The 27,834-nt window shown below is 36.4% G+C and overlaps 1 protein-coding gene across 6 annotated transcripts in view; it reads left to right on the forward strand.

Annotated features, from left to right (window-relative positions):
• LOC121370600 (echinoderm microtubule-associated protein-like 2) overlaps positions 1-27,834 on the forward strand; it is a 98,917-nt gene that overhangs the window by 11,171 nt on the left and 59,912 nt on the right. The gene's annotated exons all lie outside the window — the stretch shown is intronic.

Genomic DNA, 27,834 nt, shown 5'->3' on the forward strand with positions numbered 1-27,834 from the left:
GTGTAAAGCTGCTTTTTCTAGAAGAAAAAGGTTCCTATATACATGTATATTATTATGTAGTGTAAAAAAAAAAAGTGGGTGGGGCTATTGATATTTCTAGAAGATTGGGTAATCCAACAACATTAGTAATGTATGTCCAAAGCCCATGTCATGGGGTGGGTCATCCCAGGTGGATGTATATGGGGAACATGCCCTCAGGAAAGATTGAAAATTTGATGCTCCTAAAACATCCTTCAGGAGATTTGTTAGTGCTTTGAGTCTGGAGTCCTTGACTCGTACATTATAGCATGTATGTGGGGTGGGGGTTTTTCTAAATATGTACACATCATTCAAGAGTATATTAAAAAATAGTTTGAAAAATGGGAGGGGAAAGGAATAAATATATTTATGACACCCATTCTGCACCATCCATTTCCTATGCCATTATTACTATGCCCTGAGTTTTCCCCCCACTGCCTCTACCTCCTCCCCCCCCCCCCCCCCCCCACACACACACTGTTAATTAAGGCTATAAGTACATGTACTTTCAAATCTCAGTAATGCAATATAGACCAAAACAAAAACAAAACCCCTTGTAAAACGGTTAGCAGCTTAAAAATTAATGTAGCCTATATTTGGGATCTGTTAAACAGGTAGCTGCTAGCTACATAGTGGTTTCTGAATGTAGTATTTATCTTACCAGTCTAACTGCATGCAGACTTGACATTTGAAAGGTAGATAGGAAATCTTGTGCAATAATACCGGTACTACCTTTCCCAAGTGATTCTTACAGCCTCTATGTTCTGTTGTTTTTATTTTCAAAGTGCAATGTAAAAAACATTGATAATAATGGTGTTTGTATGTTATTATTTTTATAGAATTCCGGAGACCTTTTGTCTTCATCTGTTTTCCTGCATGTCTTCATTATGACTGTCCTTGACATTTATACATGGAGCTAGATAGTGTACATTTACTTACTTAAAGCTGCAGTCCTTGGAATAGTTTTATTATTTAAGCATTTAGAATGGATGATCCAGTTCTGTTTGGTACATGAAAGGTCCACCACATCGCTATAGTTTCGCAGTGCTCGCTTATCTACATTATCTAGGTCAACCACAAACGCAATGGTCAGCTTTGTTTTTTTTCATTTAGCGGGACGCTGGTAGTACTGGGATTTTATGTGATTTGCGCAGGCCCTGAGCTTCTCATGTGATTTTGAACAAATTTAACTGTCTTGAATAAGGGGTCGTCTCATATCTCCAAAACATATTTATATTCACAGAGGTATGGTACAACATCTTTCCAGGGGTCGGTGGGGGATTTGCCTTGAAATTTTAACAGTGGCCATCGGTTGGCATACACATTACATTTAAGAGGGTGTCAAAAATTATGTAACACTCTTAAGGGGAGATGAAGGCGTGTGTGTATTCAATTTACATATCATTTATCACGACTATATGTTGTTTCTATTCATTACTTAGACCTAAAAAGGTGGGGGGGGGGTGTAATTGCACGGTCGGTCTAGGATCGATCTCCATCGGCGGGCTCGTTCCAGCCAGTGTGCCATGACTGGTATATAAAAGGCCATGGTATGTGATATCCTGTCTGTGGGATGGTACATATAAAACGATCCCTTGCTAAAAAAAAAAATGTAGTGGGTTTCCAAGGTGCGTGTGCGTGGATTTTAGTGGGGTTGGGGGTTACAGACTGTTGAGCGAAGTTTATATGGTGTTATGCTCCCCCAGAAAATATATTTCAATTTTGTTTAGCTTGGGCAGGTAAGTGTTTCGACCCCCAATACCCTCCCCCTTCACATATACCTGTTTCCTCTCTAAGATTTTGTCAAAATTACCAAATGTTTGACATCCAGTAGCCGATGATTAATAAATCAATATGCTCTAACATTGATGTCCTTAAACAAAACAAACTAACTTTACCCTTTCCACACGAAAGAATATTTATTTGAATTTGTTGATTATAACACTCGTAAAATAAGAAGTGAAAACGTCCAATGTCTGCTTTAGTATATTTTATAAAAAAATATATACATGCTCAATGTGTTATACAAACTAAATTTTGAAAGTTCTACTAACACTTTATAAAATACTAATTCTGAAATAGGAAGGTACGATTGTCGATAATACATTGTCGAGATCAAACCAGTTTTAAAGAAAGACTAGTATCGATACTGAACATTTCATTTTTTGAGACGAACCCTACAATTTCAAATCCGCAAACGCACATGTTAACTGAAACTGACAACGGGCTGTCATTTGTGCTTTGCCGAGCAATGGTGGCACAGGCAACAAATCGAGCATATACTTTTAACGATCTCCGTTGATAGCAAACACACACAAGTTTTTTAAAAGTGCATTCGAGCTTGTATTTCATATTTGTACATGATGCTATAAAGTGGTAACCAGAGACTCTAACTTTTAAAATATTGTATAAGTATACATTTTATTTTGTGTTTATTTAAATATTAATTTGAGCTTTTGTTACACAGAGTTATCTATCCAGTGTACTTCAGCTGGTTTATCAAGGTTTATAAAGTTTGAGTTTGGTTTGTTTATTTTAGAGCACATTGATGTATTAAGCATGCTATTGGATGTGTAACACTGGATCATTCTGAAGTAGTTTGAGACAAAACCTGCTGTTTTAACATTAGCAAGATCGAAGGATCTTTATTTTCCTGCTGACAGACTTTGATATACCAGGGGCAGGACGTAGCTTGAAGCGCTGTCAGTTTGGGATCAATCTTCGTCAGTGGGCCCATTTGGGTTCCAGCCAGTGCACCGCAAGTGGTATATCAAAGGCCATGGTATGTACTATCCTGTCATTGGGATGGTGCATGCTACTAATGGAAAAATATAGCAGGTTTCCTCTCTAAGACTATGTGCCAATATTACCAAATGTTTGACATCCAATAGCTGATGATTAACAGATTAGTGTGCTCTAGTGGTGTTGTTAAACAAAGGAAATTTTAACTTTATATACCAGTCATAGGGCACTGGCTGGAAAGAATTGGTCCACTGAGGTGTTTCCATCCTACGACCTACCGGGTTAGCACCGCATGCAAACACTACCATCTCAGCTGGATCGTGCCATGGGCTGCACTATGTGCTGGAGTTTTTTCCCCCATATAAAACCTGTTCTTCTTCAATAATAAGAATAGTCTGATGTATCTGGTACAATAGTTTTCTTTTCTTATTCTTGCAAAACTTTAATTATTTTTGTACTTATAATCAGTTAGGTTAAAACAAAAAATGCTCTCCTTCATGGACACATATCTCAGCTATCTGGGCTGTCCGTGTCAGGATGGTGGGTTCATGTTTAGTTAGAAAGAAGTCTGTACACATAGTTGATTTTCATCTACCCATTGAGTCATTAAAACTTGTTCTGCATGGGAGCCTATACCAGGGTGCGAACACAGTACCTACCAGACTAAAGGTTGATGGCTTTGCTACTATGGCCAAAACTGTGTCGAAATTACCCTTTTAGACAACCTGGCTAGTACCATCCACTGGGGTATCTGTTTAAAAGCATTGCTTTCCTATATTTTTACCTTAACATGTAGCAGATATATTGCCTGACTTCCTGATATTAAAAGAGTCAACATCAAAGACCGCACTCTGACTGTAATCAATTATCAGGTAACATCTGTTGTGTTAAGCTTGCTAGGAAATAATGATAACAACATGAATACATGCTGTGTGTGAACTGGAGATCATCATATTGAAAATATGCAAGCAGGAGTCTTGAAAAAACCCATGCCATTGATAGACATCATTTTAGTAAGAGATTTCCTGTGGATGGATATGTCTATTAAAATGTCAGATGTTTAGTCTCTTAATATATTTGTTAAGTTTTATGTTAGCAGTTGGTGTGGCACAAAAGCATTAATTAATTTGAATTTTGTAACATTTCGTTGCAGAAAATTAGTGAGTAAAGTTTGTTTTGTTTAATGACGCCACTAAAGTACATTAATAATTGATCATTGGCTATTGGTACATGTATGTCAAACACTTGATAATTCTGACACTTGGTTTTCAGAGGATACCCACTACATTTGTCCATTAGCGGCAAGGGACGTTTTATATGCACTTCACCACATACATGACAGCACATACCATGGCCTTTGTTACAGCAGTCTTAGGGCACTGGTTGGGATAGGACAGTTGTTGAGTATTTCAAATTGCTTTATTTGCTTACCCCAGACATCAGTTTGAAAGTATTAGTTAATCTGTTGGGTTCCCATGCTTCATTTTACTGTCTGTTTATAATATACTTTAATAAGTATATTTGAACATTCTCCTTGTTCCAGCCAATGCACCAAGACTGGTATATCAAAGGCAGTGGTATGTGCTATTCAGTTTGTGGGATTGTGTATATCCCTTGTTTGTTTGTTTTTGGGGGGTTTTGGTGGGGTTTGTTTTATATCCCTTGTGGGATGATGCCTATAAAAAGATCCATTGATAGACTAATTAATGGAAAAATGTAGCAGGTTTCCTCTCTAAGACTGTATGTTAGAATTACCAAATGTTTGACATCCAATAGCTGATGATTAATAAATCAATGTGCTCTAGTGGTGTCTTTAAACTAAACAAACTTCAGCTTTCTCCCTTTTTTGTTTTGTTTTCTGTTTTACCTTCAGTTTAACTGGCTACATGTACATGTATATGTATATGCAGGTTTTAATTATTGTAAATTAGTTGATTTGATTACCAGTGCTCAGACATGAGAAATGTAATTATATATACATCTACATCTGTGACTAATTTAAATGGTAACTTTTACATTTAAATATGTGAGAGGCGGGACGTAGTCCAGCGGTAAAGCGCTCGCTTGATGCACCATCGGTTTAGGATCGATCCCCGTTGGTGGCCCCATTGGGCTATTTCTTGTTCCAGCCAGTGCTCCACAACTGGTGTAACAAAGGCTGTGGTATGTACTATCTTGTCTGTGGGATGGTGCATATAAAAGATCCCCTGCTGCTAATCGAAAAGAGTAGCCCATGAAGTGGTGACAGCGGGTTTCCTCTCTATGTATCTGTGTGGTCCTTAACCATATGTCTGATGCCATATAACCATAAATAAAATGTGTTGAGTGCGTTGTTAAATAAAACATTTCTTTTTTTTCTTTTTAAATATGGGAGAGAATTGATTCCTTCACAATATAGACTTTTAAAGTGGTGCAGAATATATTAAGTCTAGAAAGGTAGGTGGTGTAATTTTATCTGGTCATGCATGCCATTGATACCATAAACCTAAAAGAAATACCGGACAGTCCCTGAGTATGTGTATATCGTTTAACTAATGCCTTAAGTGAGTTTTGACCTAGCTTATGACTGTTATTGAACAGTCACAGCTCTATCTTTATATGCATCACTGATCTGCTTGTGTGTACTAATACACATGCTATCACCAGTTGTATTATGCCCATGAGTGAGTGAGTGAAAGGATTTACGTGCATATATACCACGAAGGTTTCACACATGCCTATCATCGGCTTAATCTCTGACTTTGCCAGTGACTAAGTCCAGGACGAGGGGGGGGGGGCAGTAAGTTTGAAGTGGGCGGAATTTGGAATAAAGCCATTTTGTAAAGGTCCAGCGAGTGTGCGGACCAACTAGTAGACACCAAGTAAAAGCCACGATGTAATTGGCTGAAGTTCGATTCCTTGGTTCTACCTGTCAAAACCTAAGTCTACGGAGAATAACCTGCATCCCAATCATGTCCGGACTAAGAAATTAAATCCAAAAGTAAGTTTGACTGCTCGGCCTAAAAGGTTTTAAGGTGATTTGAGCAATTGAACGGGCGCCAAAATGAAGTGCGTTGGACTATTTATAAAAAAAATAAACATAAGAATTTTGAGCCACGGCCGAAATTTTTTAAAGTCCAACTAAGCCCCCAAAAAGGAGGATACCTGTCCTAGTTAAGGTTGGCGAAGCAGGACTCATGGCGAGGTGATGGACTGTTCAGGCCTGAAGTTGGGGAGTCCTTCAGTCAACAGCTTGATGTTTCTGTCGATGGTACTGCGGGACTATGTCCCGCAGTACCATCTTCAGGATGCGATGAATGGTCGCGTTGGATATCGATGGCATCAGGAGTCCCTGCCTGTACAGTCCGTCCTGCTGTGCTGTCACGTAGAGTTGATTTAAGTGGAGGGCTGTCTGTAGCTGGTACTTCCCTTGTCCTGTTGGAAGTTGGCGCCAATGCTCGTCTAACCAAGGTCCCTTAAAGTGCTTGCAATCGGTGAAGTCGCCGATGACCGCTCCTCAGTACCTTGATGGTAGCTGGTCACAAACAGAGTCCAGTCGGGTTGGTCGGATGTCTTTGGTATGGTGGCCGCAGACACCTTCCTCCTCTTTGACTACTGCTGGACCGCCGCAGGAACAGCAACAACTGCCGGAGGTGCTGATGGGCTGGCTGTTGGGTCAGTGATGACGTGTCCCGTCTCCATCTGCGCTGGTACGTCTTCAGGAGGGGCCGCCACTGTCAGTGGAGCTGACAGCTTTGGTCCCCCCTGGGCCGCTCCTGGCGAGTGCTTCGGTCGAGTAGGTGGGGGCGGCGTGCAGAATGAACCGCCCCCGGTGGTTTAGCCACCTGTATTGGATCACCCTGCACCGCCCCTGTCGGTCTCGTCCTCCTCTTCGGAACAGGTGGGGCCGCCCCTGGCGGTTGAGCCGCCAAGTTGGGCCCCCCCCCCCCCCCCTGCGTAGTCTTAGGTTGCCTCCTCCATCTTTCTGCTTGGTGAACGTCGCTTCCTATCAGCGCCGTAGAGTAGCGTGATAGTCGCCGAGTCGCCATTGTGCTCATTGTGATACTTGGACAAAGGCCCAAGCGTATGCTATGCCCATGAGGATTCATTTCATAGTAACTAGTTTTCTCCACTTAGTATTTAGCTGTATTGATTTATTTACACAAAAAGTTTGTTTTTGTTAACAACACAACTAGATAACATCGATTAATTAATCATTGGCTATTGGATGTCAAGCATTTGATAATTTTGACTGTCTTCAAGAGAAATCTGTGTCATTTTTTCCATTAGCAGCAAGGGACCTAGCTTTTATATTTACTAGACAGGATACCACATACCGTGGCCTTTGATATACCAGTTGTGAGGGAACTGGTTGGAATTGGGAAAAACCCAATCCTGTGACAAAAGCATGTCAGGAGAGTGCTCAGTGTGGTCTGGATGAACTCTAGTTTAGACCGGTCTGGATTTTAAAATGAATAAGTAAATTGTCCCCCATGTCCTTCAATTAATTTTCTGTGAAAGTATAGCCACTGGTCTCATACCATTGTAGAGTGAATCCTGTTTTATGTTTCCCTTTTGATGATCAGCTTAATTATGATGGTCTTAGACTCACCATGACATTGTTTCAGAGCAATACCAGAGACAGACTGAAGCATACCGGTAATGCATGTAATATCAAATGGACCTACAATCTTCAGTTTAGACTTTAAAGTTTTATAAATAATACCAGGGTTTTTGCCAGTGGGTAAAACGGATATGGTGCCATACTCAAATTTGTTTTGCAGATTTTATTTTTCAAAGTTAACTTTTTGACAAAATTAATTACTCTTATCATTACTGTATGATTTTGATTTTCTTAACCCTAACCCTAAACTTAACCCATTATCTTTCAGGGAGAGAGACACCCACCCCCCCCCCCCCCCCCCCCCCCACCCCCCATACCCCTTGCTGACTTTGGTCGCATTCAGTTCCATAATGCCATAACCAAAAATTTCTTTCTGGCAAAAACAATGAATATATATATATATATATGTTTTAGTCAGTATACTAAGAGTATATTTGCAAGGCATTTGCATCTCTCTGTAAGTGATCAAAATGTACTGATTCACTATGCCATGCCACGCCACACTACACTATAGTGTGTCGCCTGTATTGACTGTATATAGCATCCTCTTGTTAGGGGGGGCAGGACGTAGCTCAGTGGTAAAGTGTCCACTTGGGGCGTGGTCGGTCTAGGATCGATCCCCATCGGTGGACCCATTGGGCCATTTCTCGTTCCAGGCTGTGGTATGTACATACCATCCTGTCTTTGGGATGGTGCATATAAAAAATCCCTTGCTGCTAATAGAAAAAAGTAGCCCATGAAGTGTCGATAGTGGGTTTCCTCTCTTAATATCTGTGTGGTCCTTAACCATATAACACCATATAACCGTAAATAAAATGTGTTGAGTGTGTTGTTAAATAAATCATTCCCTTCCTTCTTTCCACTTATTAGGTCCAGATTTGATCAGGTCCATAATTTTGCTATTTAAGTAAGTAAGAAAGTTATATTGGTAGTACTAAACCAAATAACTTCCGGCTGGGTCAAAGTTCGAGGTGCACCCAACTTTTGATAGAGAAGTGAACACCACAAGTCCTGTGATTGGTTATAAATGTGAGTGTGTTGGTTGTAAAAAATAATAATTTCATCTGGGTAAAAAAAAAGTGCAATTTTATTTCATCTAGTACCAATGTGTCAAGTAGCCTTGTGCTTGAAACATGTATGGGGTACCGGTAAAAAAAAGTACTCGAATTTTGTGCGAAACTAGGGTAGTCATAGACGCTACCCGTTATCTCACAAACGAGCAGCTTGACCCCCATTTTTTTCTGATTCACTTTAAGTGTAAGGGGTGGTAGTATTTATATCCGTGGCGTTTATGTCGGTTGATACGTTGCAGGTAGGAGTTTTAGCCACATATGTTACTATTGTCGTCTATGGGATTTGATTTGGTAGTATACACCCTATAGCACATATTCAGTGCATAATAAAAAATATTATGATTTTGTCATTTTATTTAATTAAACTATACTGGTTGATTAATTAGCCATCACTCGATCATGCAAGTTCACAATGACCTTGACCCTGACAATAATCTCTGTACATGGCTCTGAATGGAGTTTGAATCAAAGTTAACACTGAATTAAAGTTGGTTTTTGGCCTATAATTCATACTGTAAAGATTTCAATAATTTCTTTTTACATGGTATTTGACTTGCCATATACAACTGCTCTTAAATATGGTATTATATATAGGCAACCTGAACTAAGATTTTAATAGCAATTTATTTTTATATTAAAAATAGTGTGTGCCAATAGTGGGTTAATGTCTTTAGTTTCCATTAACATTGTTAATTTTTTATGTATGAAATTCTGAAAACTCAAATTTGTAAAGAAGTTGATTTTTATTGTCATTTTGACATATTTATAGGGTGCTAAGTTATATTTTAGACACATTTGTAGTTTTATGCAAAATTTAAAGTAAATTTGAAGAAAAACTTTACCAAAAACATAATTAAATTTGTTGTCACTATTGTGCCTTCTGTTCTTATTTGTACATAACAACAACGTTGTTAAACATATACTTAGATCTCCAGATAATTTTTTTTTTTTAATAATCACTTAGTTAGCTCTCATGAAAAGCATTTTGAATTTATACTAGATTCAGAACCAATGTTTTCAGATTTGATTATCAGCCTTGGATTAAGTTGATAATTTATTTTATTGTTAAAGCTGTATTACCTAATGTTACTAGCTAAATAAAATGCTGGATAACAGATTGTAGGAATACATCTAATGTACATATTGTATTCATCCGGATTAGAAAATAATGCAAGAAAATAGATGTCCGGGTAATTTTGTCATTTAAAAATAGTTTTTTTCAGTAATTAATCAAAAATAAATTTGTTAAAGCTGCATGATTATTCCAGATATCACAACTATTAAAACCTCCAACTACAGTAGGCTATAAATAAAATATAGTCAGGAATATTGGTGGCTGCCAATAGTTTTGATGGTTCATTATGAAAATCAGCATGGCCGATGGATTTGAAATTCCCACACCTGGTAACTTGAAGACACCCACACCCAGCATACAGGATTTCCTCCCAACACTAATGTTCAGGACATTAAGTCATTACTTCATACAGGTACAGTCATGTTTGTGTTTCCTTCCTCAGACAGTGTATTTGTTTAATACTGATATTTCTTTGATATGCCTGTTACGGTCTTCATAATCTAGGGGTCAATCAAGTGCATGTTTTTTAATGGAATTCTTTAAAGGGGTAGATGTACTCTGACTATCTCTGTTGTCTCTACATATATACCTGAGTACACACACCCAACTGAAAGTAAATATCTTCAGGAGTTTTATTTTAAAACATTTTGTTGTTTAATATGACATATTGCATTTGTACAAAACTATATGCAATATATATGCTTTTTGAGGTGTACATTATATTAGGTTGCATTGTAGAAACAACAGTTTCAGTGAGGTTGTCAGTTTATGTCAGAATACACCAGATCCTGGTTGTCATAAAGACACATAGCTGGACACTTTTTGAAAAATGTATGTTATCAGTATAGGTAGTACTAAACCAAATAACTTCCGGCTGGGTCAAAGTTCGAGGTGCACCCAACTTTTGATAGAGAAGTGAACACCACAAGTCCTGTGATTGGTTATAAATGTGAGTGTGTTGGTTGTAAAAAATAATAATTTCATCTGGGTAAAAAAAAAAAAGTGCAATTTTATTTCATCTAGTACCAATGTGTCAAGTAGCCTTGTGCTTGAAACATGTATGGGGTACCGGTAAAAAAAAGTACTCGAATTTTGTGCGAAACTAGGGTAGTCATAGACGCTACCCGTTATCTCACAAACGAGCAGCTTGACCCCCATTTTTTTCTGATTCACTTTAAGTGTAAGGGGTGGTAGTATTTATATCCGTGGCGTTTATGTCGGTTGATACGTTGCAGGTAGGAGTTTTAGCCACATATGTTACTATTGTCGTCTATGGGATTTGATTTGGTAGTATACACCCTATAGTGGTGCCTTGTATGTGTACCTGGTTTGTTACATAATATTTATTAGATTTAGGACTCGAAGCAGAAATGTTAATCAAATCTACTCTTACACGAATTGGTGTGGGTGTGTGTGAAATTCAATATATCAATATTTTTACGTTGCTGCACAGATAGGAGATTGCTTATTGCAAACATGACGAAATGAGAATGACTTGTAATTTAATACCGAGTGTTGGGTTCGCATGCAATTTCAGTTGATATAAATACATTATGGTTATGATATTATACATATATTATATTTTTAAATCTTCCTGTGAAAACTGTGCTAATTGTTCAAATGGAAGGAATGTTTTATTTAATGACACTCAACACATTGTAAGTGCGGTTATTTGGCGTCTAACATATGGTTAAGGACCACACAGATAATGAGAGAAAAAACCTGCTGCTGCCATGCAATAGACTACTGTTTGTGATTCGCAGCAAAGGATGTTTTAGTTAGGGGGTTTTTTCTCGTTTTTTTCATGCTTATATCCAATTATGGTTCAAGCACGCTGTCATGGGCACACACCTCAGCTATCTGGGCTGCCTGTCCAGGACAGTGGGTTAGTTGTTAGTTTGTTAGTGGTTAGTGAGAGAGAAGAGGGTGTAGTGGCCTTACACCTACCCACTGAGCCCTTAAGAACTCGCTTTGGGTTGGAGCTGGTACCGGGATGCAAACCCTTTACCTACCAGCCTGTAATCCGATGGCTTAACCACTGCACCACCGAGGTTGGTATGTTTTAGTTGCAGTATCCCACAGACATGCAGGCTTGTTAAAAGCACAGCCCTATCAACTACCGCTGGGACTGTTATAAAAATTTAATTATTTTGCTTTGCTTATTCATGATTATTCTGAGACTATCGAAGTAAGTGGTGCTATAATCGGCCCATGACATGCCAACCTGTGCTTAAATGCTTGGAATGCACAGGCAACTCACTGCCACTTGTTCCGGGAAATATTTCTGCGGAACAAATGTTCCATCTGGGTTTCAGACCTTTGCTGGGTCAGCATGAACAATGAAAAATAACCCACTTTTATTCAGTGCTTCAATTCCATCATCTGTTCTCAATCTGCTATTTGTGTTGGCTGTTTTGTTTGAAAATTCAAACCACTTAAATGTGTATGTAGTTGTAAGTGCCAATTCTAGGGACTGTTGAACATTTGCTAAATCTGAAACTAGTGTCCTCCAGCTGTGTATAGTGCTCAAGGTTACACACCACCATTAATTACTCCATGCAGTTCAATATATATTCTGTGAAAAATACAACACTATCGAGAGGGTCATGTGACTACTAATTTTAGGGAGTGCTCTCAACTGACAAGTACTGTGTAAAAAAATCAACATAGGTTGACCACCAAAATTTTCAGATAACAGTCCCCATGCCTGAGTACTGCCTTGTGTTGCTATTATACAAGTGGCACTATACCAAACATAGTTGTTATCAGTTAGTACTACATATAACAAGTAACTTCAAACCAGTGGGTTATTTAAATACTGCAGAGGTCAATCTGCGTGTAATCATCAAAGAAAGATTTCAAAAAGCATATCGGAATTTTGTAGTTTTTTAATGGGTTTTTTATGAGGAACTATTTCCTAAACCAGACTATATTAAGCTGCTATAACAAGCAGTGACATGCCAAATGGTGGTGTATTGCCTAGGCTTAATTTACTCAGATGTGTTGGGGAGGGAGGGGAGCTTCTGTTCTATCTTATGAATCGTTAAGTTTTGGTGTAAAAAAAAAATGTCTGGAGTGAAAAGTTACCCATGTATGCACGTTATTCATTTGTGCACAAACAGTACCATGTTCTGTTTTTAAATTTGAGCAATAAATTGAAAGAATGTTTCAGTTAAATTAAAAAAAAAAAAATTCGTAAAAAAATTAGCATCTGCTATTATTGCTTGCTAGGAATGATTAGTATATCAAAGTACATGTACGTGTATATCCTATCTTGTCTATAGGAAAGTGCAAATACATGTATTTATATACAGGATCAATTGCTGCTAATAGAGAAGTGCTGTGGGTTTCCTCTGAAACTATGTTTCAGAATTATCAATGTTTGATGATAATGTGTCCTTGTGATTTTGTTAAACTAAAAAAAAAAATTAATTGATATAAAAATTTAAAAACCCCAACCTTTGCCAATGTAAAAAATTTAAGAAAAGAACTATTAAAGTCTTATGAATTTTGTTTTTATTAATTATTTTATTATTTTTAAATGTAAAAGGCTGGTATTGAAAAATAAAGATGAAATTAAAAATAAACATACTCTGTATAGAAGTAGTTATGCTGACTGCTGTGTGTATATGAAGAGTTCAGGTGCAAAAACAGATAGATGCCATTTTATCAACAACAAAAAAAACGACTTCTACTGTCATTACTCAATTCATACTAATTAAAAAAAATTCTGTTGTTTATTTACTTTACTTATTTCAAGTTAAGATCGCCTTTTGTGGACTTGATACATATATGTTTTACATAGAAAGCATAACCAAAACAAACCCACTTTTGCAGAAAATTACTAAAATAGATTTATCGGTTTTCTTATCTGAACTCCTCATATACATATAATTCCTGAGATTAATGGTCTCATTAGAAGCATGAGACGACGATGTACTGCTGTCATCATTGCCGCTGGTGCACACACACATTATTGAGCTTCTCTCAACATTTTGGTAGATGTACCCCTCCGTTTCATCAGTTGACATTAAAGTGACGATGTTGACACCGTGACATCGTGTTACTGCTGGCTACATTCAGAAATGCTGTATCAATGAAATAATGTGTACAAATAAATTCAACATCCAAACAGGTTGCCTGTATTTCATATCTTGTACGTAATTGCTAAACTTATTTGGCACAGTATATAACTATAGCTTTGTTGTCAACTTGATATGAATATCTGTATACATTTTGGGAATTATAGCAGTAGTGTTCAAACAATTCTTCTTCTTTTATGCAAACCATGATGATATGTTATTAAATGAAGACATCAGTACACAAACATGTCCTTTACCTGGGGGTTTTCATATTTACCTTAAAGGTGCTATGTCAAAATTGCAATAATGATGGTTATACCGCCAAAAATATTTATAAATTTTTGCTTTGAAACATAAAGTTTATGCCTTCAGCTATATAGCTGAAGACATATATGCCTATGAAAAATTAAAACCAAATAATGAATTTACCAGTAGAACATTTTTTTAAATTTTAATAGAGAAATCTTTAGAGTGTGACACTCTTAACTAGTGACATCACTGTTTTATGCTTGCACATTAAATGCAACACACTAAGTTTAACCAGAAGCTTTTCTTTGCGGTCAGCTGACAAAACAAACAAGTATGGCCATGCTGTATTTAGCCAAAAATTATTCGGGAAAATCCTTTTTTTCGTACAGTGTAAGACTTTTAAAAATTATTATTCTAGAGTTAATTATGGAAAGATATAAATAAATGTGAAAACAGAATATTGTGGTTTTAGTTTTGACATAGGACCTTTAAAGAAGACAATTATTAATGGATTACTTTTTCAATGACATTTGGATAGTCATCTGATCAGCACAGCACAAGGTACATGTACATTATATATATATCTACTCTGTGTGATGTATATTTACCTTTTTATCATAATTAAAAGACCCTATGGCTTTTTTCTCCATTTTGAACATTTAAGTACATGTAGTTGTTTTTTTACTGGTGTTTGGCATTCTATAAATTGTTCACTGAAGCCAGTGCCAATTAATCAGAATATAAATCTTTACTATTCGAGTCCAACAGGTGAGCTGTCAGAAAACTACCATCTAAACAGGTGCTTCCCATTTACACAAGGCTCATCAAGTGGTCAGCTGACCAGAAAGAGGTCATGTAGTTCTAAGTCTGCCATAAAATGCTAGATGTTGGGTGCTAAGCATACAGAAAAGTAACAAAAAACTTTTATTCCAAGAGAAATTCAACAAGATAAATATCACTGGTCGCTTGGCATCATTTTGAAGACCACAACATTGACATAGTTATAGGAAGGGGGTGGGACTTAACCCAGTGGTAAAGCGCTCGCTTGATGTGCGGTCGGTCTAGGATCGATCCCCATCGGTGGGCTCATTGGACTATTTCCTGTTCCAGCCAGTGTACCACGACTGGTATATCAAAGGCCATGGTATGTGCTATCCTGTCTGTAGGTGCATATAAAAGATCCATTGATACTAATGGAAAAATGTATGTAGCGGGTTTCCTCTCTAAGACTAAATGTCAAAATTACCATATGTTTGACATCCAGTAGCCGATGATTAGTAAATCAATTTGCTCTAGTGGTGTTGTTAAACAAAACAAACTTTGGTTATAGGAAGCTCAAGTGTGGTACCAGATCTCTATAATGGAAGAATTAAGCTGGCAAACTGAAGTGTTTTGCTTCAGAAATTGTGAAATGAGCTAGAAGAGATAAACGTAGTTTACATTAAAGACTTACTATTTCTTGCAGTGAAAACATTCACTATTTAGTTTTGTACAAACATTCAGTAACTGATAATAACAAGTATTGTTTTTTATATTTAAACTACAAGAGGCTTCTTGCAGACGGATTTCTTAAAACTGAGAACAATATTATTTGTTATATGTCTTGATTACACATTCAATAGCAAATAATTATTCAAACAGACACGTTTTCTATGTGGATATTATGTACTATTCATGGGTATATATAGGACTACACTGGAAGTAATTTACGATTCTAATAAACAAAAACAAAACTTTTTAAATTATCAACCCAAAATAGAACTAATAATTAGCATTGTATTGTTTGTTATAGGGGGAGTATATATGGAGTACAATCTCGATTCATGTAACAAATTTCTGGAATTTTATTAATTATACACATTAAAAATATGATAACATTTTTAGGCTTCTTCAGTTTTGGTCTGTCAGTTATCCAGATGTTCAAAGATTTTGTAATGATGCTTTTAGTTCTGTTCAAAATAATGGCCATTGGTCATTTCAAAGAAACATGGGAATATGCTGTCAATCTGGTTATTTGTCATCATTGCAGTTGAAATTATAAGTGCAGCCTTTTAAAATGATCAAAATTTCAATTGAATAAAAAGTTATGATAATTAACTCATTTAAGGATTTGAGAACTATAGGATATAAAGTTAAGCAATCTTGTTCCAGCCAGTACACCACAACTGGTATATCAAAGGCCGTGGCATGTGCTATCCTGTCTGGGATGGTACATATAAAAGATCCCTTGCTACTAAAGGAAAAATGTAGCTGGTTTCTTCTCTAAGACTATACCCATTGGGCTATTTCTCACTCCAGCCAGTGCACCATGACTGGTATATCAAAGACTGTGGTATGTACCACCCTGTCTGTGAGATGGTGCATATAAAAGATCCCTTGCTGCTAATCGAAAAGAGTAGCCCATGAAGTGGTGACAGTGGGTTTCCTCTCTCAATATCTGTGTGGTCCTTAACCATATATCTGACGCCATATAATCGTAAATAAAATGTGTTGAGTGCGTCGTTAAATAAAACATTTCTTTCTTTCTTTCTCTAAGACTATATGTCAAAATTACCAAATGTTTGACATCCAATAGCTGATGATTAATTAATCAATGTGCTCTAGTGATATTGTTAAACAAAACAAACATTAAATAAAATTCAGCAAATGCGTCCTTTGGCTTACAGCTGTCGGCTCACCCCAAAAATATTTAGGTTCATAATTCCATATGACCTTTTCACTTTCAGCTGGATAAATTGCTGTGATTTGTTATCAAATCAGCAACCGACTTGTACCATGTTTTTAATCTTCTACTGTTGCTGTAGTGTCGTGTTCTTTAGTTAAAAATTAAATGACTAAAAATATTATGATACAAAAAAAAACATGTAATGAAAGCTGAGCATTCCAGTACAAAAATTATTGTCACCCATAAGGTTAAAATAACATTTGGTTGGTTGGTCCTATCAGGAACATGGAAGATAACTTGCGAGTGAAAACATTTCACTATTTTACACAGCACACACATCCCCCACAATGTAAGGTGAAGTGCATATTTGACCAAGTTGTGTGTTGACATCCCAGGGAAAACAAATCTCAACAAAAGGATCATTTATAAAAAGTGTTTTTCATGAGACCTGAGAATTTAAAGGGAGATTTTTTCTGAATTTACCACAAACATGACATGATATTCGACATTTTTAAAACATAATATCATACCACATTTGTTGGGTCACCTGTAAACATCGGCCTATTTTATTTGCTTATAACGGTGGGATGTTCAATCTTGTCTATTCTGTTTTGTTTGTTATGTAACATTTTTCACATGACCTGTGACACAAAAGATAGCGCTTACACTTGTATGTGCAAGACTGTAGGCACTTGAGAAATTAGTTGTATGTGAAAAACTCAGACATGTAAACGAACACATGTGGAATTCCTCATGACATTTTGAAAGTGTGAACTCTGCAATGGGGTGTCAAGATGCAAGTCTTATTTGTCACTCTTTTAACATCCAAGCTGTTGAGTCAGAAATATTGGCCTTGTTGGTGTCGTGCTTAAGCCATTGGATATATACGGCTGGAAGGTATTGGGTTCACATCCCGCTACCAGCACCCACCCAGAGCAAATTTTAACGACTCAATTGGTAGGTCGCACTACACCCTCTTCTTTCTCACTAACCACTAACAACTAATCTAAAGTCCTGGACAGACAGCCTAGATAGCTGAGGTGTGTGCCCAGGACAGTGTGTTTGAAACTTTTAATCGATGTAAGCACAAAAATAAGTTGAAATAAAATTAATCAGAAGTAACAGCACCATTACATGTACATGTCCAGAAATGGCCTAACTTGTATATAATGATGTTCAAAAGAAACTATATCAAGAAAAAATTATTTAATTTACTTTATAATTTGGATAATGGAAATGAAATAGTGGTTAACTATCTTTCTGCTTTTATGGAATGATATTTTGTCTCCAACATGCCAAAACACGACTCTAATGAATATATATCTTTTGAACATGCAACATGTTTTGGTTTTTCTTCGGTAGTCTCTCAGAGTATTGGTATAGTTTCTTTTGGATGTCAGTATACTTCATTACAGAAAATAATAACGTGAATTTAACATTTTACTGTGATATTTAACAGATTTCCTTAATCACGTTTGCCAGGTATTTGATGAATCATGTAGCAATTTCATAAAGTTTCCTCAGTTATTTTGTATTAAAATTATTCTCACCACTATGCCATGACTGGAATATTAAAGGTGGAAGTATGTGCATGACTGGCATTTTGGATCAAATGCCAGCTCGAAAATGCGTCAATAATAAACTGATGTGCAATAGCCTCCTATATTTTTTTTACACAGATGCATTGCCCTCAGTATTCAAGCAACAACCCCGTTTTTGTGAACCTTCGGTGGATACAATAAAGTTTGTTTTGCACATTGATTTATTAATCATCAGCTATTGGATGTCAAACATTTGGTAATTCTGGCTCGTAGTCATCAGAGGAAACACGCTACATTTTTCATAATGCAGAAAGGAATCTTTTATATGCACTTTCCCACAGACAGGAAAGCACATACCACAGCCTTTGACCAGTTGTGTACTGGCTTGAACAAGAAAAAATCCATTCAGTTGAATTTATCCACTGAGGTGGTTCGATCCTGCGATGCAAGCACCTCAGGCGAGCACTCAACCAACTGAGCTAAATCCCACCAATTCAATGGATATAGTCACATAAATAGAGTTTTGCTTGGTTGCCGTTAGCATGACTGGCTGGGAAAGTATATGTAAAAGATGACTTGCTGCTAGTTGGTAGGAGTAGTTTGCTGCTATAACATATTTCTTTTCAAGTATTTGTTTGTCAAACATTACCATGTTTAGTTCTTAAACTTGAGCAGTAATTTGAAATAATGTTTCAGTTAAAATATTAAATCATAAGAAATTAGCACCTGCTATTGTTCCTTCCTTGACATGACTAATATATCAAAGGACATGGTATATGCTGTCTTGCCTATAAGAAAGTGGTAATACTTATAAAAAATCAATTGCTGCAAATAGCAAAGTTAATGGCTACTGTTTAAACTATGCTGGTATGTTGACCAAAGTTCTTTCACATACGGTGACTTTTCTGTTGAAAACAAAATATTATATTTCACAAAAATCTGTCATGTTTATCTGTCAAATTTTATATTTATGCACTAGATGTTCATCCAATAATTAGATTGTTCAGTTTGTCTGCCAAAACAGATAATCATTGTAAGAGCATGTGATAATTTCAGTTATTTAAATTATAGTTCCAATTTATAATCTTGTAGAATTACTAGTGCTCCATCACTGATATCTCAATGTCTTTGGTATGTACTGTCATGTTGCTAACATGTAGCCAATATTCATTTATATATACACTCGTTAACAAAACACTTGGGTAGGTAGCTGGGTGTGTGGGTATAGTTGTGTGTCTAGAACAACATCATGAATCATGCAATAACATATCATCATCATCATCATCATCATTATCATCATCATCATTATTATCATTATCATCATCATCATCATCATCATAATCATTATTATCATCATCATCATCATCATCATCATTATTATCATCATCAGTGATACCCATTCAGTGTTGTGATCTGCATTCTGACCGTGACCGAGTTCCCCAAGGCTGATCAAAGCACTACCATATTTATAGCAGTGCATAAAATGCCGGCTTGCTGCTAATGAAAAAAAAAAACAGCTTAAAGCGAACATGTCACATTTTCCAGATTTTTAACACCACTGAGCAAGATATGTGCTGGGGTGTGGCTATAAACATTGCTTACCATGAATAGCAGTACAAACTTCATCAAGTCTTTAAACTATATATAGCAGAGAGAACTATTTCATAGATATGCCGTAGGTGCTTTATGATGAGTTTTTGCTGGCACTCTAATGAGCCTGATAAACGCACCATATGTCTGTATTTAATCAGACATCTATACCAACATGTACATGTACGTATGTAGACTGTAACTGTTCATGCATGGAAAGCCCAGAGTAGAAGACTTTACCTATATCCTGAGATACTAGTGGTCAAGTCGTCCAACTAAATGTACCGATCATATGGAGGCTGATTTTATCATGGGTATGTTTCCTACATCTTTGTTTTGCTGTCTTTTGCTTGTATTATTTAAAGTATTTAAAGTATATGCTGATGGAAAGAAATATGGGAACATGTGGTATTGTAGACCAAATTTAGTTCACTACTAGCATAGTAATGTCTGTATAACAATACAAAGATGTCATATGGGATTGACTGTCTATGATGTGAATTGAATGTAAGGAACACAGTTATCTTCCTCATTCTGTGGATGAGGGTTCTGGTTGCTGTCATTGTTTGCTGATTTTGTTTATGTGGTCCCTTATTTCTTTCCATCAGTATACTTACATGTACATTAATCATGTCATTATGTAATGTCATGATTTTGTAACGGTAGTTTGTGCATGTTTCTAACTCTGAATCATGCTAGCAATCAATCATTTGAAATAACCTTGAGGAGTGCCGAGAAGAGGGGGGTTTGGTTGGCAGTGGCTGGGGAAAAAGAAAGAAATGTTTTATTTAACGACACACTCAACACATTTTATTTATGGTTATATGGCGTCAGACATATGGTTAAGGACCACACATATATATAGAGAGGAAACCCGCTGTCGCCACTACATGGGCTACTCTTTCCAATTAGCAGCAAGGGATCTTTTATTTGCGTTTCCCACAGGCAGGATAGCACAAACCGTGGCCTTTGTTGAACCAGTTATGGATCACTGGTCGGTGCAAGTGTTTTACCACCTACCCATTGAGCCTTGCGAAGCACTCACTCGGGGTTTGGAGTCGGTATCTGGATTAAAAATCCCATGCCTCGACTGGGATCCGAACCCAGCACCTACCAGCCTGTAGAACGATGGCCTAACCACTATGCCACTGAGGCCGGTGGCTGGCTGGGGAAAGGTTTAATATGTACAGATGTGTGGTTTGTATATTACGAAATCACACTTCACTGGTGTAGGTCCCAGTATTGGACACATATAATACCAGTCTATATGTTTACTGCATAATAATGATTAATATTTTAATAGTATTCATATAGAGATATGTAATACCAGGAGTCAATTTAAGTTGAACATGTTAATACTGTGTTAAACATATCTTATGATCTAAGCCAAATAGTTTAATTTATATATGGTAGTTACAAGAACCTTGGGCATTACACATTGATAATATGTCTGTGTTTATGTACAGCAAATCAAATATTACAGTGAATCAAGTCTGTCATTTCTTTTATACTGTAGTCAACCACCCACCCTTTCCTGGGGATGCCCTTTTGGAAGTAGATCAATGAACAGTTTTGTATTAAACTCTCCACCTCCATCTAAAATAGGTTTGGGGGATCCTCTGTTAATTATAAGTGCCGCCCCCCCCCCCCCCCCCCCCCCCCATTTGAACTAATGTGTCAAAGAATCCATTTACATGCATCACTATTGTATTGACTGCATCAGGATATTCCACCAGAGGGTATATATATTGGTAATCTGTCATCAAAATGGAGGTATTTATGCCACATTTTAGGCATCAAGTTACTTTTTCTGAGGGTGGAATATATGTAGCTTTATCCTAAAGTTGTATACAATTTATATATATATATATATATATATATATATATATATATATATATATATATATATATATATATATTCTCTCCCATCACTAATTTTATACACATGTCAATAAGCTAAGTTTTTCATTGTTTGTTTTACAATTTAAAAAAAATCATCTGTGGAAAAATCATGCTCCAAAAATGGTTAAACTAAAAGTATGAACCTAAATTTGAAGCATTATGCAATTATTATGCCTTGATTTGTTTAAAATCATTAACAATAATTAATTTGCTTAATCTATGTGACGTCTTTGAATATTTTGATTCCATGACACAGCTTGTTGGACATATGCATTGCAACTTAGATATTTGTTTTAAATTTCATTTATGCTTTTTGGTAATATCATTTTATCACAGTCATATGTTTAACACATTTCAGTCATTTGTTTTTATTTCTTTAATGATACTACTAGAGCACATTGATTAATTAGTCATCGACTATTGGATGTCAGACATTTCATAATTCTGTTGTGTATAGTCTTTGGAGGAAACCTACATATTTCCATTAACAACAAGGGATCTTTTAGTCGAAGTAGGCTATGTATAAATTTTGTAGTTGGGAAACCATTCTTGTCATTTGATATTTTGAACTTATCAGAGTTTTATATGCAGTTCAGTCACAATTCTATTATCGCATTAAGTAAGACAAAGATTTTTTTTTTTTTAATTTGTAAACTGTTTAGCAGTTAACTACTTAGTTCAGTTTCAGAATATTATAGTATGTGATCTATGAAATTTGCATAGTGAATCACAATGTAATACAGTGAAACCGGACCCTCTGTAAACAAGAATTCCATTAAAACTGGATGTTTTTTGCATAGTGAATCACAATGTAATACAGTGAAACCGGACCCTCTGTAAACAAGAATTCCATTAAAACTGGATGTTTTTTGCATAGTGAATCACAATGTAATACAGTGAAACCGGACCCTCTGTAAACAAGAATTCCATTAAAACGGGATGTTTTTTTGCATAGTGAATCACAATGTAATACAGTGAAACCGGACCCTCTGTAAACAAGAATTCCATTAAAACGGGATGTTTTTTGCATAGTGAATCACAATGTAATACAGTGAAACCGGACCCTCTGTAAACAAGAATTCCATTAAAACTGGATGTTTTTTGCATAGTGAATCACAATGTAATACAGTGAAACCGGACCCTCTGTAAACAAGAATTCCATTAAAACGGGATGTTTTTTGCATAGTGAATCACAATGTAATACAGTGAAACCGGACCCTCTGTAAACAAGAATTCCATTAAAACTGGATGTTTTCTGCGGCCCCTTTTTAAATATCTGTACATAAGAGAACCTCTCTAAACCAGATACCTCTTAAAACTGGACATTCTACTTGATCATGAGGGTGTCCGGTTTATAGGAGTTTAACTGTACTAGAAAAAGGTCCATGTAAGATAGCAGTCATCTGTGTAAGAAGAATATAATCTGTATGGGCTGATTTCAGATAATCTTGTACACACATGTACCTGCATGGGAGAACTTGCTTTATGCATGGTACATGTATCAAAATATGGACAAATGTATCTGTCACGGGTAATTTTAAATCTTGTTTCCATCTGAAAGAATGATGAAAAAAAAAAAAAAATATATACCTTTAATTTGCACATTGTTTAATCTGAAGCTGGGAATTAACCGTAAATAAAATGTGTTGAGTGCATCGTTAAATAAACCAATTCCTTCCTTCCTTTTGAGGCTGGTAGGTACTGGGTTCGGATCCCAGTCGAGACATGGGATTTTTAATCCAGATACCGACTCCAAACCCTGAGTAAGTGCTCCGCAAGGCTCAATGGGTAGGTGTAAACCACTTGCACCGACCAGTGATCCATAACTGGTTCAACAAAGGCCATGGTTTGTGCTATCCTGCCTGTGGGAAGCGCAAATAAAAGATCCCTTGCTGCTAATCGGAAGAGTAGCCCATGTAGTGGCGACAGCAGGTTTCCTCTCAAAATCTGTGTGGTCCGTAACCATATGTCTGATGCCATATAACCATAAATAAAATGTGTTGAGTGCGTCGTTAAATAAAACATTTCTTTCTTTCTTTCCTTCCTTCTGAAGCTGGGAAATGAAAAAAGAAAGCTGCAACTAATCCTATTATCGACTGGCAGCAAGAGGTCTTTTATTTCCACTTTCCAGCAGAATGTCGGGATAGCACATACCGAATGTAGGACAATTGCTCACCGGACAATTGCTAACCGGACAATTGCTCACTGGACAATACCTCACCGGACAATTGCTCACCAATAAAGTGAGAAATAGGACAATTGCTCACCTTTATTTTTCATTTTAATTTTTAAAAAAAATATAAATAAAAATTTCATTTCCAGTATCAGTGGGTGTATAGAAATATCAGTTAAACACAATAAAATAACAAAATTAATTCTAAATTAACTATATTTTATTCCAATTCAGCACATCAGTTCAGCATAAAAATGTCAGTTAAACACATTTTAATAAAATAACAAAACTAATTATAAAACAACTATATTTTAAACAAGTTTAGCAACAACACACACTTTGAATGGTTTGATCTACCTAAACCAACAATAACATTAATTAAGTGAATTGTGTTATTAACACAGCTTCGAAGTTGTGCCTTTAGAAATTATATGTTTTATTAACAAAAGAAAACATATCAACGGTGACCACGACATTAGGGTGATCATGAAAAAGGAAAGTAAACAGTAATAATAATAAAGGTGAGCAATTGTCCTATTTCTCACTTTATTGGTGAGCAATTGTCCGGTGAGCAATTATCCGGTGAGGTATTGTCTGGTGAGCAATTGTCCAGTGAGCAATTGTCCATACTCCGCACATCCCACAGCCTTTGATCTGTCAGTCATATAGCATTAGTGTAAATGGGTTTGTCTGTCACAATATATAGAGAAAGACAGGGTTAAAAAAATCCACTAGCCGTCAGTCCCGGCTAGTGAATTTATGGTCTGGGCTAGTGGAAATTATCAACTGTATTACTATATTACATACGGCACTAACCAAGCTTCTGTGAGGGCTAGTGACTTTCTCAAACATTTGTCAAACACTGAGAAGACCTGCTAAATAAGTTTCAACTGCACTGAGTTTAAACACCTTTCTTAATAAATATTTCCACATCAACTCTTGGACATTAATTGTGGAGGACCTATCCTGCCACTACATATATCTGTATGAAACCGGTGTAAACGAGCAATATGTTCAGCACAGGAAGTTTTGCCGGTACAAGAGTACACAGCAATTTGGCAAATGTTGTCATTGACACTAATGCATTCAATGAATGTCATTCTTTGTCTTGGCTGTGTTTGGCGATCTCAAACAGCTCAATACAATGGTGTGTATCTGCCGTAAGTGTCAAGAAGGGGCAGGTGCACTTCGTCATGGAAATGCAATAGTTTAAAAGCCCACTTAATGGTGAGCAATACTTATCATACTGAGACATGGAATAAATTATTTTTGTCTTCTAGTGTTCCATGCTGTCAGGTGTCTTAGTCACAAGCAAGGAGTGGCCAGCAGTTGCCTCATATATACTCCAAAGATGGAAAGTGGTCAATATTTCTCTACTCACCTTATGGTTGTGGTGGTGGTGGTGGTGGTTTGCTGGGTGGGTTTAATAGAAGATTTTTGGTAGTCCTCTCCATATTCTCATCTGGAATTATTATGTTTTGCTCTCCTACTATTTTACAAATGGAGAGGCCTTAAAACTTACTCTGAGTTGGAATCGGTACATGGGTGCGGATATTACACAAAACATTAAAAATCCTTTGATGATAGCATCACACTGAAAACGCCTTGTTTTTAGCTGCAAAATCACTTGATAAAGAATTTATAGTTGCCATGCTGATAAAAATTTCAAACAACAGTGATTTTGTCATAACCTGGATTAGTACATAATTATGCTCTTTTTCCTCTTTTTATTATTATTATTATTATTTTTTTTTTTCAATTTCCAAATGTAGCATACTGGGTACATGTATGCAAGTGTGTCTTTTGGCAAGACAAAAAATGTCAAAAGACTGAGTAGTGCAGTATCCCTGTGTAATCCCAGTCTGGTCATAGGTGGATTTGTTTTGCAGGTGTAATGAATAGCTAATCTGCGATCAGTTGTTCCCAGTGCACGTCGAACATGCCTAATGGCTCCTCGAGTGGCACGTCTTTCTCTATCAGTTGACACATCAGTGTATAAAGCGTCAAACTCAAGTTGTCCATGGTATTTCCTTCACACCTCTTCCAACATTGATGAATGGAAGTTAGATTTTCACATGGGCTGTAGCGTCATGCCTTTCAGTTGATTTAACTGGCTACAACATAGGTGTCATAAAAGGGGTGATGGGGTCCATTTTGCCACTTGGTATTTGTTAAAAAGGAAAACAGTTCCTCTAAAAATCTGCTTTACAAACCCATTCTGCCAAAATATTGAATCTATCTTTGATGCATGCTGTTATAAAACATAAAAAAAGAAGTTTGTTTTGTTTAACGACACCACTGGAGCACATTGATTAATTAATCATCGGCTATTTGATGTCAAACATTTGGAAACCCGCTACATTTTTTCTAATGCAACAAGAGATCTTTTATATGCACTTTCCCACAGTGCAGTGGTTGGAATGAGAGAGAAAATCAGCTGAATGGATCCAAGGTGGTTTGATCCTGCGACGCAAGCACCTCAAGCGAGCACTCAACGAACTGAGCTAAACCTGTTCCTTATAGAACATAAGTACATAAATACCTTAAAGTGTAGTTAATCTCAATCTAGTTAATCTTAATCTAGTTAATCTCAATATGTTTGTTATCTACAGACATGTGATGGGTCACAAGATTAATCTAGTTAATCTCAATATATTTGATATCTACAGACGTGATGGGTCACAAAAAAGTTATAATTGTTTGTGTAGTTTAACGACACCACTAAAGCACATTGATTTATTAATCATTGGCTATTGGATGTCAAACATATGGTCATTTTGACAGAGTCATAGAGAGGAAACCTGCTACATTTTTTCATTAGTAGCAGGGGATCTTTTATATATATGCACCATCCTTGTGATGGGTCACAGGAATAATCTAGTTAATCTCAATATGTTTGATATCTACAGATGTGTGATGAGTCACAGGATTAATCTTGTTAATCTCAATATGTTTGATATCTACAGACATGTGATGGGTCACAGGATTAATCTAGTTAATCTCAATATGTTTGATATCTACAGATATGTGATGGGTCACAGGATTAATCTAGTTAATCTCAAAATGTTTGATATCTACAGACGTGTGATGGGTCACAGGATTAATCTAGTTAATCTCGGTATGTTTGATATCTACAGACGTGTGATGGGTCACAGGATTAATCTAGTTAATCTCAAAATGTTTCATATCTACAGACGCGTGATGTAAGTTTAGAAAATCAATGACTGTACCTTCAATACATTTCTAATCATCCTACTGTTTGTAAGTTTCAAAACTATGAAAGTGAGAAATTCTTTGTCATAATCCATAAATGATTTCCACAAAATGTGAATGTTCAATTCTCAAAGGCTTGCATTCTGTACAAGCAAATATAGCAGGTGTTACTGTTAGACCATGTGTTGCAGTAGTACTGTAATATATTATTTATAGTACTAGCAAGTGAATGGACCTAAAGTACTAAACGTATTACAGTTATGTGTGTTTAATGATATCATACCATTTATTAATCATCGGTTAAATGTGGATTAAGTGTTAAATATATTGATTGTCACATGCTGGTAATACACAGCTACATTATTATACCATCATAAAGTAAGAAAAGTCATAATCATTAATCTATCAAAGGACCTATAGAGCTGAGATTGCAAACACCTGCATGTGTCTAAATACTACCTTTAAATAATTACACAGATGTATATGTATTTACAAAAAAGAAAGAAAGAAAGAAGTGTTTTATTTAACGACACACTCAACACATTTTATTTACGGTTATATGGTGTCAGACATGTGGTTAAGGACCACACAGATTTTTTTTTAGAGGAAACCCGCTGTCGCCACATAGGCTACTCTTTTACGACAGGCAGCAAGGGATCTTTTATTTGCGCTTCCCACAGGCAGGATAGCACAAACCATTGCCTTTGTTGAACCAGTTATGGATCACTGGTCGGTGCAAGTGGTTTACACCTACCCATTGAGCCTTTCGGAGCATTCACTCAGGGTTTGGAGTCGGTATCTGGATTAAAAATTCCATGCCTCGACTGGGATCCGAACCTAGTACCTACCAGCCTGTAGACCGATATGTCTAAATAATATATTTGATAATAAAAACTATACAAACTAGT

The sequence above is a fragment of the Gigantopelta aegis genome, chromosome 4, assembly GCF_016097555.1.
Source record: "Gigantopelta aegis isolate Gae_Host chromosome 4, Gae_host_genome, whole genome shotgun sequence".
NCBI lineage: Eukaryota > Metazoa > Mollusca > Gastropoda > Neomphalida > Peltospiridae > Gigantopelta > Gigantopelta aegis.